Source organism: Pleurodeles waltl, chromosome 8 (genome assembly GCF_031143425.1).
Source record: "Pleurodeles waltl isolate 20211129_DDA chromosome 8, aPleWal1.hap1.20221129, whole genome shotgun sequence".
Lineage (NCBI taxonomy): Eukaryota > Metazoa > Chordata > Amphibia > Caudata > Salamandridae > Pleurodeles > Pleurodeles waltl.
Genome location: NC_090447.1, coordinates 1,210,106,148 through 1,210,121,054, shown reverse-complemented (window position 1 = coordinate 1,210,121,054; position 14,907 = coordinate 1,210,106,148). Strand labels below are relative to the sequence as shown.

General features: G+C 46.8%; 1 protein-coding gene across 4 annotated transcripts in view; it reads right to left on the bottom strand.

Moving 5' to 3' along the window:
- TRPC4 (transient receptor potential cation channel subfamily C member 4) overlaps positions 1-14,907 on the bottom strand; it is a 1,361,777-nt gene that overhangs the window by 936,980 nt on the left and 409,890 nt on the right. The window lies entirely within an intron of this gene.

Sequence of the window (14,907 nt, the reverse complement as noted above, 5' to 3'; positions counted from 1 at the left end):
CAACATAAAAGCAGAGTGACACGAACAGGCCTACAGAAATGTGTATTAATTAAACAGAATTTTCTTTTTGCTTTTGGACTAGTTGGTTGCATTTTTGAAGTCTTCTCATTCTTTCAGGATACTGCTCCAGTCATTGATATAGGGCCAGTCGCAGTAGTACACATTTAGATGGTTTAATAATCATCGTATTTGAATATGTTATACTAGATATAAATACATGGTACATTTGGCGACTATTCCTAAACTATTGTTATCAGTAATATTAACAGACATACCAAATTGCGCTAACATTATTGATGGAACTACTTTTACTAAATTTGCCATCTGCAAGACGATTTTCACAAATATCATCTGTGTTCTGTCAACAGTCATCTAAAAACGTTGAAGTAAATCGAAACAATTAAAAATGCTGGCAGCTGACACATTCATTATATTTCATTTTCATTTAAAAATCTCAGTTCTTGCTCTCTTGCACAGTTTTGAAAATTGTATTATAGAAGACACCTTAAAGAGAATCTGTTTATATCCTCCTGAATGTGTCTAGAAAAAAAGACTGTTCTTTGTACGCCTATTGCGAGGTACTGAAGGTTTTTGAACCTGCAGAATCATAATTTGTTTTCTAAATCTTGTGCTGTGCAAAGAAAAATGAGAAATACCAGTAATTGCAGAATCGTAAACCTTATTTCTAATCAAAATATAAAATGTAATAAATTCTTACATGGCTTATATCACACCACAAAACGGTAAACGCATCCTGCTTAGCTAATTATGTGTGCCTTCTTGTATTCTATAGCGTATTTCTGGTTTACGTGAAGCTTGCCATTATGTACAGGATTATAGATTATAAAAAAGTACACCTTTAAATTAATCACAAGTATTTCTGGGCAGATGTCTGTAACATGTCTGGCTTGAAGAAAATGTATTTGCATGTCTTTATATTGCCTCAACTTTCTCTGTGGTGTCATAAGAAAGTATATAGTCTATCCTGGACACAGAGGCAATTGGACAAATTAACATCTGAAATAAATTCAAGAGTTTTGAAACAACAGATATTACTATTATCCAGTCCTGTTTTAGTTCATTCATTAAATGATAGATTCTGCCAAACATGTAACCTGCAGATCACACAAGATGTCATCTGAAATTACTTAACTTACTAAGCCATTTCAGCACATTTTATTGCATTTTCTGTTGAAAGATTCATTTTAGCTATTTTTTACAGGAAAAAAGTATATTTTCTTTAGAGCCTTTTTATAAGACGTTAAATTTTTTTAATTTGACCCAGCAACTTATATTATACATTTGGTTGACTGAACCTGTAGCTAGGCCAATAGATCTGGTAGTGTTTCAAGGTTTCTCAATGCTTGCTTTGTCATGATTTTTGTAAAGTTTTATTTTAGGGTGACTTGCTGAGCACTCACCAATGCTTAAAAGAAATTGACTGAAAGCAAAATATTTTTGGCCTCAAAAAGCACACTTAAAATGACTTTCAGCAACACATGATCTCTACTGGGTGAGCAAGCATTCACAGCCCACCATGATCACCAACACGAAGCTCCAGCAATGACGGTCCATGACACCCAACAGAATCTTGGTGCTTCAGCAACAACCACATGCATTATCCGGCCTGCACTTTGTGCTACAGCAATGACCATCTGCAACTCTCTCCCTGCTCCTCACAGCCACCTCCACCAGGAATGGAAGCCTTTGTGTTGAACATTAAAAGGTAACATTTTCAGATGAATTAACCTGGAGCCTGTATCTGGCTTGCTCTCCATCAAAGTCAGTCTGAACCAGGAACTTTTAACTGGTCTCACACAACAGAATATCCACGAGTGGCACTTTGGGTTTTAAGGTGCTATACTTATCTTAAATCTTTCAAATTGCACAGCTCTGATTCTCAGGATTGGGGGTTTGTAGTTTAATACATTTAAATCTATTTTTCTAAATTAGTGTGGGATTTTTCTTGTGTTGTCTTTTACTGTTTGAGTGCTGCCCAAATACTTTACACATTCCCTCTAAGTTAAGCCTGAGTGCACAGGTAAATTTAGAGACTTTTTGTGGTTTACCCTGAAAAGGATTGTGGCTGTTGTTTGAGAAGGGCTCACAGCCCCCTAAGCCAACAACCCAATTTCTCACACATGTGATAGTTAACAGAAGTGTTTTTAGATTTTATGGACATGCAAAATATAATCATACCAAGCAAGTGGATATAGTTTACTCTACAGACCCTGTGTTGTGTTTCATGGTTTCTAAATCCATTGTTTAGTAACGCATCTCTTTGGATAATTGTGATTTAGACTGTCTCAATTCCATTTCAGTCTTCAGAGCATTCTGTGCAGGGATGTGTGTGCTGAAGTATTTCAGAACTGATTACGATGCACTGGTTTACATGCTTTGCATTGCTTGGCCTGACAATATTGTTCTATTGAACTACATCAGTGGGTGCTTGCATGCCTTAGATCCAAGGGAGTGGGGATGTGGTGTGAATACCCTTACTTTATTTGAATGGTTTGATATATAGGCTTGTGAGAGGACAATGAAGTACTTTTGAAATGATAATGATAAAAAGCTCCAATCACCTTTTGTGATCAAAGGCATCAGGGTAGGTTCAATTACATAATTAAGTTAATTTTCCTGATCATCTTTAAATTGCACCCAGAGATCAAGGTCCAAACAAGAGAACTATTCCTAAACAATCGGGCCTCAGGCTCAGATACATCCAACTAATACACTGTTTAGTGAACTCTAACCTTTTGTGAAGGGTAAAGCGAATACATACATTACACATTTCAGAAAAGGGAATTTAAAAAAAAATGAAGAAAAAAAAAAAACTTTAAAATAATCTATGGAGAAAAGTTCAGTAATTATAAACACTTTACTCATAGAAAACCACCATTAGAAGGGGGGTGTCACAAATTGCTCACAACGGATCAGGGGATCAACTATTAAAAAAATCAGGAAAGTTAAACTAAACAATGTGACTAGTATTGAAGTAGAAGGGGATTTTTGTTTCTGTAAACCAAAGGCTAGACTCAACATACTCCAGCTCCTAAGTAGAATAAAAGAAGAAAGTGGCTGAACTCTCTGCATTTGTAATGGTCAGCTGAATGGGACCAAGTGCTCAAGAATAAGGACATCTAGCCCAAGACATTTCAAACAGTAGTGAGACTTTTTCCCTAAAAGGTTCCTATAGACCCTAGAGCTAGATTTATTACATGAATAAGGAGGGCAAAGACTTCAGTCTTGCAGGACAAATATGAGCTGCAGTGTTTAACAGACTCAATCGACACACATTGATGGCTTAAGCTGGCATTTAGAGTTGCTGAATTTAAACTTGACTAAAAATGGAAATGACACGTTTGGCTTCTATTGTGTGGTACAAAAGATTTGTACTAGATTAGAGAGCATACTTAATGTTGGAAGAGTGGGAGAGTGTGAAACCACACAGCAGAGAATATCAAAATAAAAAAAATAACTTGTGGAGACATGTATAAAACTGCTTTTCTCAAGGCTAACAGTTCAGCGAATAGTGGGGCTATAAATGAACAAATGTCTGCTGTCCTGGAAGCAGGCTAAATCTCCCTTCACCGCATTGTCTCTTTTTTACCTGAAATATCATTCCCTAGGAATACTGTAAGTGAAATTTGTCCAGTGGGAAATTATAAAGGATAGTCAGTTGACTTCTCTTGTAAATTAGGACGAATCTCCGGGATACAAGAAATTGTACTTTATTCACAGGCAGTGGGTGAGGTCACAAGGTTCACACGCGAGGACCAATCAGTTCATGGTTTCTCAGGATTGCATTCTATAAAGTCTTTTATTCTCCACCCTTGCTTGAGCAGGGTGACTATCTGGCTCAGGCACGAGCTGACACTTGATAAGGACTTGCACAAGTGTTAAAATATATAGTTGACAGACTGGTTTCTTTCACCAAATGAAACGTCAACAGACCACTGTTACACTTAGTAAGTATTCCTAAGAATAAAGGACACACAGATCCCAAGACCACTACAGGACAATACCAATTGGTCAAGGCTGGTAGATAAGTGCAAGTTGCAGAAAATATTACACGATATATGAGGATGGTCTGACTTTTGGGCATGTGGATTTTTAAGGTTGTCTGAAAAGAGACATAAATCTTAATGTTATACACTGTAATGTCAAAACCTAAAAGCTATGTCTATTCTATAGCTCACTACTCTATGGAAAATAGAAGACAAGAAGACATTTGTGAAGAAATTACAACTGTTGGGTAATATAATTATCATTATCTGCTGCTCTGTTAAATATGTTTGTTTGCCCCTATGTTAAATATGTTTGTTTGCTATCACAGCAATGTGATAGCAATGAATCACAGGCATTTATATAGAACGTATTTTCAGGTGTGCATTGTCATTGAATAATTTAATATGTTTTATTTAGCTATTACTTTGAATGGATGCTTCTACCAGCACATATTTTTATGTTTGACCGCAGTAAAAAAAAGTGTGATGGTTAACTCAGAATATTTGTTTAAAATCTTATAACTGTCTGAAAAATACTAATGAAATGATTAAAGCTAAATAGAAAGGTATACTTTAAGAAAATATGTAAGTGAACAAAAAGAGCACGAGGAAAGCAATTTTGTTACTAAATTTAAGATTATTCGTCACAAGGATGTATAGAGACTATGGAGAAATGTTGCTTGATTTTAATTCACTTTCTGGACAGTCGAGTTTTGCATCTCCTACAGACCTACTTGATGAGAACCATGTTCATAATGCACCTTGCTGAAGGAAATTAAATGTGTTCACTGGATGTGAAGGAAGCTACACACAGTAATCCACAAATCTAGAATCTGATTCACAGCGGATATTACTGTATTTAATCTGAGAAAGAACTCATCAATGAAGAAAGGAAATGCTAATTCCCCAAAAACAAGTGTGTATATTTTCAAAGCACAAGGTTCGGCAATGCTTTGTATTGCTTCGTGGTAAAGTTCATGCAAAGCTTATTGGTTCGTCAGAATGGGCAGTTTGCTGTTTGACAGAAATACCATTACATTTTCAAGCTTAGATATTGTTTATGATTCCAAACACAATACAAAGTTCCCAATATTGCAACAGCTGTGTTAACATATATGTTTAGCCTCTTAAACACTTGGAATTTGTTGGACTTGGCCCTTTTGGCGGGTTCCTTTCCTGACTTTTTGCCTCCTTCCTCCTATTTGTTCTGACCTTTTGCTATTGGCTCTAGAACTCTGAACACTTTATCGCTTCTGATCAGTGGTAAAGTGCAGGTGATCTCCCTTCTAAAGTTGGTATGATTGGATTATACCTAATTGGCATATTTAATTTACCTGTAGGTCCCATGTACAGTGGTATCTCTATACTCCGGGCCTGTAAATTAAATGCTACAAACTAGTAGGCCTTCAGAGCTGCTTGTGCCACCCACAGAAGCAGCCTTTCAAACCTGCCTTCGGCCTGCTAGCGCAGGGCCTGCATGCACAGTTTGCTGCCACAGGGACCTGGCTTCTAAATCTACTTGCGAGGCCCAGAACTCCCCTATTACTACATGTAAGTCACCTCTAAGGTAGGCCCTAGCTAGTTCTATGGGCAGGGTGCGATGTATGTAGATGGCAGGACATGTGCCTGGTTGCGTGGCCTGTCCTGGTAGTGACAAACAGCCTATTTGGTTTCTCACTGCTGTGAGTACTGCCTTCTCGTAGGAATGCATTGGAAAGGCCCTGCCTAATTTGTCTAAGGGGTATTTTCTGATTTATGAGGGGTAGCGTATCCATGTCTGGCATGGTTGTAATGGTAGTAAGAAATGCTTCTTACTGGTGTCAATGGGTTTTTACTATCATTACAGAAATACCACTTCTAGAAAGTGAGCATTTCTCTGTGCTTATGACAATCCACATCTGGGCAGAGTGACAGTTGGGCTTTGTGCATACGTTTCAGACAGCCTGTACACAGGGAGGGTGGAGGTGTGACAGAGGTGCATCTGTATTTTGAATGGTCTTCCTGAGCTGAGAGAAGGTGGAGATAGGGCTAACATGCATCTGTAATGGCTGTGCCCTGGCCTCACACAAAAGGGTTGTTTACCCCCAACTGATGTTTGGAGCCTGTGCTAGAGGAGAGAGAGGGCACTCCCAGAACCAGTTGTAACTGGTTGGAACCTCCTTTCTCCTTCTTTGTTACCACACTGCAAAACTGAATATAAGTACAGGGGATTTTTCCCCACAATTGGGAACACCTTGGGGACACTCTGAAATTACTTTAAACTGTACATAGAATGCTGCTGGAGGGACTCACCAGGAACCACCCTGGACTGTTGCTGCTGTGCTGACCTGTGACCTGCATGGGTACTAGGAGGATCTGCCACTGACTGCAACCCCTTTGTGCTAACCTGTTGCTGGGCCCTGCCGCCCTGTGCTTCCTGTTTGTGTCCCTCAGAGGCTGGGTGCTGTGGCCCCTGCCCTCTGCAATCTTTGAACTGTGGGAAGTGCAGGAAGGGCACTTCATTTGTACTGCTTGTAATGCCTTGAGAGGGCTTCCTTCTTATAAACATAGTGACTGGAGAGCGCTCTACTTAATTAGCTGGAAGAGCCTTGATAGCCCCCTTTCTACGACTCCCATAGCGCCTGGTAAGCGGTTGCCGTGATCGCTGCTGCAGGAAATTCACCGCCATGACCCGGGCGTTGAGGAAAAGACAAGCATGTCGAGAGTGTGCTGTCTGAAGTGCCCCTGGAGGTTCGGGGAAATGGAAGATAAGAGCAGGAGTGCTCCTAGTGGTGCCCCTGGGGCACAGGAGGCCATCAAGAAGTGTCCCCAGGGCATTCGCAGGCATCCAGTCCGGGAGCCTGAGTTTAAGTGTGGCTGAGCCTCAGAAGATCAAGAAGCCGGGTGTTGGACTTTTTTGCTTATGCAGGGTCATCCCCAATCTTTTTGCCTCCTGCCTCCTAATTTTTTTTCTGACCTGTTGCTGTTGGCTTTTGATCTCTGAACCCTTTACAACTGCTAACCAGTGCTAAAGTGCATATGCTCTCTGTGTAAATTGTATGTAATTGGTTTATCCATGATTGGCATATTTGATTTACTAGTAAGTACCTAGTGAAGTGCACTAGAGGTGCCAGGGTCTGTAAATGAAATGCTACTAGTGGGCCTGCAGTACTGGTTGTGCCACCCACATGAGTAGCTGTGTAATAATGTCTTAGACCTGCCACTGCAGTGTCTGTGTGTGCAGTTTTCACTGTAAATTCGACTTGGCAAGTGTACCCACTTGCCAGGCCCAAACCTTCCCTTTTCTTACATGTAATACACCCCTAAGGTAGGCCCTAGGTAGCCCCAAGGGCAGGGTGCAGTGTATGGTTAAGGTAGGACATATAGGCGGTCATTCTGACCCTGGCGGTCAAAGACCGCCAGGGCGGAGGACCGCGGGAGCACCGCCGACAGGCCGGCGGTGCTCCAATGGGGATTCCGACCGCGGCGGTAAAGCCGCGGTCGGACCGGCACCACTGGCGGGCTCCCGCCAGTGTACCGCCGCCCCATTGAATCCTCCAAGGCGGCGCAGCTTGCTGCGCCGCCGAGGGGATTCCGACCCCCCCTACCGCCATCCAGATCCCGGCGGTCCGACCGCCGGGATCCGGATGGTGGTAGGGGGGGTCGCGGGGCCCCTGGGGGCCCCTGCAGTGCCCATGCCACTGGCATGGGCATTGCAGGGGCCCCCGTAAGAGGGCCCCTAAATGTATTTCACTGTCTGCTGCGCAGACAGTGAAATACGTGACGGGTGCAACTGCACCCGTCGCACAGCTTCCACTCCGCCGGCTCGATTCCGAGCCGGCTTCATCGTGGAAGCCTCTTTCCCGCTGGGCTGGCGGGCGGCCTGAAGGCGACCGCCCGCCAGCCCAGCGGGAAAGTCAGAATTACCGCCGCAGTCTTTCGACCGCGGAACGGTAACCTGACGGCGGGACTTTGGCGGGCGGCCTCCGCCGCCCGCCAAGGTCAGAATGAGGGCCATAGTAATGTGTTTTATATGTCCCGACAGTGAAATATTACTACATTCGTTTTCACTGTTGCAAGGCCTGTTCCTCTCATGGGTTAACATGGGGGCTATCTTTAAATCTGATTAAAGTGTAGATTCCCTTTGGGAGTGGACGGACATGTGGAGTTTGGGGTCTCTGAGCTCACAATTTAAAAATACATCTTTTAGTAAACTTGATTTTAAGTTTGTGTGTTTGAAAATGCCACTTTTAGAAAGTGAGCATTTTCTTGCTTATACCATTTCTGTGACTCTGCCTGTTTGTGGATTCCCTCTCTGGGTCAGTTTCACAGGTGGGCTGGTTGCACCTCACACTAGACAGTGACAGAAAGGGAGCTGGGGTGTAGTCTGCATTTCCTGATGGCCATCTGTGCTAGGAGGGAGGGGAGGAGTGGTCACTTACACCTGAAAGGGCTGTGCCTGTCCTCACACAATGCCGTCACCGACCCCCAGGTGAGTGTCTGGGGCCTGGCCTGGGAAAGGCAGGATTTCACATTCAAAAGAGACTTTACTTTGAAGTAGGCCTACTTCAAAGGAGAAATTGGGTATAAGAAGGGCATCAAAAATCACAGACTTTAGAACACCTCTGGAAACAAGAGGAACCTCTGCCTGGAGAAGAGCTGAGAAGTGCTGCCCTGCCCGTGACTGTGCTTTGTGGAGCTATCCTGCAGTTGCTGCTTCTGCCAGAGTAAGAGTGTAAAGACTGGACTTTGTGTGCCTTCCATCTTGTGAAGAAATCTCCAAGGGCTTGATTTAGAGCTTGAAGTCTCAGGGACAGCAAAGACTTCTCTCTACCTTCACTTGGAGTCTCTGGAGAGACTCCTGCTCTGACAAATGGTGCCCTATCCAGTCCCTGGGCCCTTGAAAGGAAAGCTGATGGAAATCCAAGGAAATCGACTTCGGACGACTTTGCACCGACGCTGCTGCTGAATCCGGTGAGGCCGCCTGCACCCGACTCCGTGATCTTAGCTGGAACGCGACGACCTTCGCAGGCCCGATGCCGCTGCAGACCCGCTGAAGTTCACGACTCCGTGGAAGCCACCGCACCACATTGTGACCAACGCCGCTCGAAGTGCATGGATTCAACGTTTCGCACGACGCCGCGATCCCCAACTTCGCGCATCGTCTTGTTTTCACTCTTCACCAAAGGTACTGTACTTGGGGGTCTACGTGACTCCGTGTCCAGCACCGCTGGTGTCAGCTGGTTGGGAATGACTCAGTCATGACGCTGTGTTAACACCTCATCGAAGCATTTTGTGTTTCTAAGCGCTATTTTTGAGTTTAATCTTTAAAAATTCATAACTTGATTAGTTTATGTCAGATTTTTGTCATTTTGGTCTTGTTTTGTTTAGATAAATATTTCCTATTTGTAGTGTTTTCATTAAGTTACTGTGCGTGTTGGTATAAATACTTTACACCCAGCACTCTGAAGTTAAGCCTACTGCTCTGGCAAGCTACCAAGGGGGTAAGCAGGGGTTAGCTGAGGGGGATTCTCTTTTACCCTGACTAGAGTGAGGGTCCTAGCTTGAACAGGGGGTAACCTGACTGTCTACCAAAGACCCCATTTCTAACAGTGGGAAAGGAGCCTCAAAGTGACAGCCACTCTGCAAGGATGTGGGTGGCTGCTGGGTGCACTTTCACCCCGGGAGGAGGACCCAAGGGGTCTCCCTGTGGGATTGGAAGGTGCAGGATCCCCTCGCTGTCTGGTCTCCCCTCCCGGGCTCCCATTGATGAGCGGAGCACTGGCTAGTGTGAACCCTTCCACGTTGGCAGGGATACAACGAAGACGAGGTAGTCCCCGAGTGTGTATTGGGGTCACCCATCCCTCCACTGTTTCCAGTACAAGGAGCATTGGAGTTCCGTGTACCTTGCCTGAGTCTGGGGTTACGGGCCCATGTAGGATGGAAGCGCAGGTGCCAGTGGGATCATGTTTTTTCTATCCTGATGCAATGCCCATTATTGGTGGATGTTTTCCCCCACGTGTTCTATGATGGGGTTGGGCCCCGCATGCTGACGTATTACTCATGCCATGTTCATTTTTAAGGACATGCCTCTCTAGTACATGTATAGGAATGTCCTGCTCTTTGTAGGTAACAGGTTTTCTGAGACTGTTATATTGATGTGTTTTTGTTATGATGTGTCATATCTTTGCTGATGTTCGATTTATGGGAATGATATGTTGATATGCTTTTATGACTTGCCATATGTTTTATAATGTTCCTGGTATGGGGACTTTTGATACTTTCATGACGTGCATTTTTATAGTAGTGTTTTTCCTGACTACTGCTTATGTTGCAGAATAATGAGTAACCTGTGTGTTATGTATGACTACTGCTGATTTCTGCAGAGTAAAAATATTGTGTAACGTTCGGACAACTGCTTGAGTAGCAGGGTATTAATGACATGTTGTGTTTGGTCTAATGATGTAGTGTCTAATACAGTTTATTTTTATGTAACTTGGTGTTGTGTTTCCTTTGTGGTGGGGATAGTGCTTCACTTGCATTGAGTGTGTTGTACAAACACTTTACACATTGCCTCTGGGATAGGCCTGACTGCTTGTGCCAAGCTTCCAAGGGGGTGAGCAGGGGTTATCTTGGACATGACTTGCCCTGAGTAGAGTGAGTGGGTTCTGCTTGGCTGAGGTGCATGCCCTAGCCATCCCGAAACCCCATTTCTATCAGAATTATGTACAGAAAAATTACAACCTAACGTCTGCGTCGTTTTTGATGTATTCCTAGACTTAACACTAAAAAGTGTGGTTTTCCAAGTATATTTCCAACAGGAGGTTGGTGAATTTAAAGACCATTATAATTTTTTAATGTCTTTTGTTTTGTTTGATGGTATCACTTGGCCAGGCAAGGTGTTAATTGCAAAATGCTGTCATGTTCTTATAGCGGGTTATAATGATTATAATAATTCCTTTCAAAGAGCAGATGGATGCAAGTTTTTGCTTAGGCCATCTCTTTCATTGTCTTGTTAAGAAGTTGCACTAAGCCAACATAGGCTTGCATTCCCTCCTCAAAGTTTCTTTGAGGTGCCTAACATGGGCAGGTGGTGAGAGAAGTGAGATTTGGAGGACGCTTGCAGTGCATCTCTAACTGTAGAATACCACATCTAGTAGTAAAAACAGAATTTTATATTTAATGTCAAACTATGGTCCATTTCAATAAACATTGTTTGAGGTATCCTCGACCCCCAATGTCTGCTCAACAGCATCTTTTTGCCATGTCACGTTATGGCCATTTACTTGGTTTTATTTTAATGATTAGTAGAAAACGCTGTCTTCTTTGTTGCAATCTTAGGTATTGGTCCCATCCACTGGATCAACATGCTGAAAACCCTCAAGAATCGAAGAGCATGCATTGCTTTGTAGCTATGGTGCCCAAAGTCAATTTAGCCTGAGGAACAACACCTGCTAACTAAATTCAGGAGCTCTGTGTTGCGAAGTGCAGAATCAAATCAAATCAAATCATTAACATTTATAAAGCGCGCTACTCACCCGTGCGGGTCTCAAGGCGCTAGGGGGGAGGGGGGGTTACTGCTGCTCAAAAAGCCAGGTCTTGAGGAGTCTCCGGAATGCGGAGTGGTCCTGAGGCTGGTGGGGAGGGTGTTCCAGGTCTTGGCTGCCAGGTAGGATAAGGACCTCCCACCCGCCGTGGAGCGGCGGATGCGAGGGACGGCAGCAAGCGCGAGGCCAGAGGAACGGAGGAGACGGGTGGGGGTGTAGAAGCTGAGGCGACGGTTGAGGTATTCCGGTCCCTTGTTGTGGAGGGCTCTGTGTGCGTGGGTGAGAAGTCGGAAGGTGATCCTTTTGCTAACTGGGAGCCAATGCAGGTGTCTCAGGTGTGCGGAGATGTGGCTGTGCGGAGATGCGGGGTACGTCGAGGATGAGGCGGGCCGAGGCGTTTTGAATACGTTGCAGGTGTTTTTGGAGTTTAGCGGTGGTCCCAGCATAGAGGGTGTTGCCGTAGTCCAGGCGGCTCGTGACGAGGGCGTGGGTCACGGTTTTTCTGGTGTCGGCGGGGATCCAGCGGAAAATCTTGCGGAGCATGCGGAGGGTGAGGAAGCAGGCGGAGGACACGGCGTTGACTTGTTTGGTCATGGTGAGAAGAGGGTCCAAGATGAAGCCGAGGTTGCGGGCGTGGTCTGAGGGGGTCGGTGCGGTGCCAAGGGCCGTGGGCCACCAGGAATCATCCCATGCGGTCGGGGTGTTGCCGAGGATGAGGACTTCCGTTTTGTCCAAGTTCAGCTTTAGGCGGCTGAGCCTCATCCAATCTGCGACGTCCTTCATGCTGTCTTGTAGGTTGGTCTTAGCGCTGGCGGGGTCCTTGGTGAGGGAGAGTATAAGTTGGGTGTCGTCGGCGTAGGAGGTGATGATGATGTTGTGCTTGCGTACGATGTCGGCGAGGGGGCTCATGTAGACATTGAAGAGTGTCTGGCTGAGCGAGGAGCCTTGAGGTACGCTGCAGATGATCTCGGTGGGGTCTGAGCGAAAAGGTGGGAGGTAAACTCTTTGAGAGCGGTTTGAGAGGAAGGAGGCGATCCAGTCCAACGCCTGGCCTTGGATCCTGGTGGAGCTGAGGCGGGTTATTAGGGTGCGGTGACAGACGGTGTCGAAGGCAGCCGAGAGGTCGAGGAGGATGAGGGCGACTGTTTCACCGTTGTCCATCAGGGTTCTGATGTCGTCTGTGACTGAGATGAGGGCGGTTTCAGTGCTGTGGTTGGTTCGGAATCCGGTTTGTGAAGGGTCGAGAAGGTTGTTGTCTTTCAGGAAGTTGGTAACCTGTTTGTTGACGGTCTTCTCTATTACCTTGGCAGGGAAGGGGAGGAGCGAGATGGGGCGGAAGTTTTTCAGGTCGCTTGGGTCAGCCGCAGGTTTCTTTAGTAGGGCGTTAACTTCGGCGTGTTTCCAGCTTTCGGGGACGGTAGCAGAAGAAAATGAAGAGTTGATGATGGCCTGGAGGTGCGGGGCGATGATGTCGTCGGCTTTATTGAAGATGAAGTGATGGCAGGGGTCCGATGGGGCGCCGGAGTGGATAGAGTTCATGGTGGTTTTGGTTTCTTCAGTGTTGATGTGGGTCCAGGCGTTGAGGTTGATGGCCGGGGGTGTGGGTTCGGTGATGCTTGGTTGGGTCTGGTGTCCGAAGCTGTCGTGGAGGTCGGTGATCTTGCGATGGAAGAAGGTGGCGAGGGAGTTGCACAGGTCTTGTGAGGGCGTGACGGCGTTGGCGTTGGTGTTGGGGGTGGAGAATTCTTTAACGATGCTGAAAAGTTCTCTGCTGTTGTGGCTGTTTTTGTCCAGTCTGTCGGTGAAGAAATTCCTTTTGGCTGCGCGGATCAGGTGGTGGTGTTCGCGGGTCGCGTTCTTGAGGGCAGTCATGTTGTCAGCGGTGTGGTCCTTGCGCCAGGTTCTCTCGAGGGCGCGACAGGTTTTCTTCGATTCCTTAAGGGTGTCAGAGAACCAGAGAGGTTTTTTGGTGTTGGCCTGTCGATGCGTGCGTCTGAGGGGTGCAAGGTTGTCTGCGCAGTTGGTGATCCAGTTCGTGAGGCTGAGGGCTGCATTGTTGGGGTCGTCGGTGGTGAGGGTGGGTTGGTTGATGGTGAGCGCGGAGAAGAGCTGTTCTTCGGGGATTTTGTTCCACTGTCGACGAGGGATGGGTTGAGTGCAGAGGTGGCGGGTCTCGCGTCGGAATGTGAAATGGACACAGCTGTGGTCAGTCCAGTGTAAAGCGGAGGCGTGGCTAAAGGAGACGTGTTTGCTGGCGGAGAAGATGGGGTCAAGCGTGTGTCCGGCGATGTGGGTGGCGGTGTTCACCAGTTGCTTGAGGCCGAGGTTGGCGAGGTTGGCGAGCAGAGCGGTGGTGTTGGGGTCGTTGTTCTGTTCCAGATGGAAGTTGAGGTCGCCTAGGAGGATGTAGTCCGGCGAGGCGAGGGCGTGCGGGGAGACGAAGTCGGCGATGGAGTCGCTGAAAGGGGCGCGCGGACCGGGGGGACGGTAGACGAGGGATCCTCTGAGGGTGGTCCTGGGGTCGGTGCGAATCTGGAAATGCAGGTGTTCAGCGGCGAGGGGGGTGTCTTCGGTGGAGGTGGTGACGCTGATGGAGTCTTTGAAGACGATGGCGATTCCTCCTCCTACTTGGTTGGTGCGGTCTTTCCTGGAAATCTTGTAGCCTTCGGGGATGGCAGTGGCGATGTCAGGGGCCGAGGAGGCGTTCATCCAGGTCTCCGTGATGAAGGCGACGTCCGGTGCTGTGGAGTCCAGGAGGTCCTAGAGTTCAACGGCGTGCTTGTGGATGGATCGAGCGTTGACCAGGATGCACTTGAGGTGGTTGATGGCGCGTGGGCTGGTGGTCGTGGTAGTTGCGTGGTGGAAGATGCGTTTGCAGGAGTGGCAGGTGAAGGGTCCATGGGTGCGTTTGGGGTGCGCTTGGAAGCAGGTGTTGGAGCGCCCTGGGTTGAGGGCGTGGAGGGTGGTGGGGTCGTAGCGGAGCAGCGGGGTTTGGGAGAGCTGGCGACCAGGGGTCGTGGCGCTGGGCGCAGGCCAGGCGCGGACGGGCGCAGACGGGCTTGCCTCTGGCGCGCCAGCGGCGCGGTCGCGCAGTGGCCGCCATAAGAGGGAGGAGGGGTCAACTGGGGGCGAATGGGAGCTGGGGGCGTGCAGGAGGTGGCGGGGGGAAAGCGGAAGGGAGGGGGGGACAGGTAGAGGGAGAAGAGCTGGGGGAGGGGGGTTTAAGGGTGGTGGGGGGTGAGTTTTAGGAAGTTTAGGAGTTTAGGGAGAGAGATAGGAGTAAGGTTGGGAAGATAGGGGAGGGGGGGTTGTAGAGGTGGGTGAGGGTGAGAGGTAGAGAGAAAGGATAGGAAGATAGGGGTGGTAACGGAGGG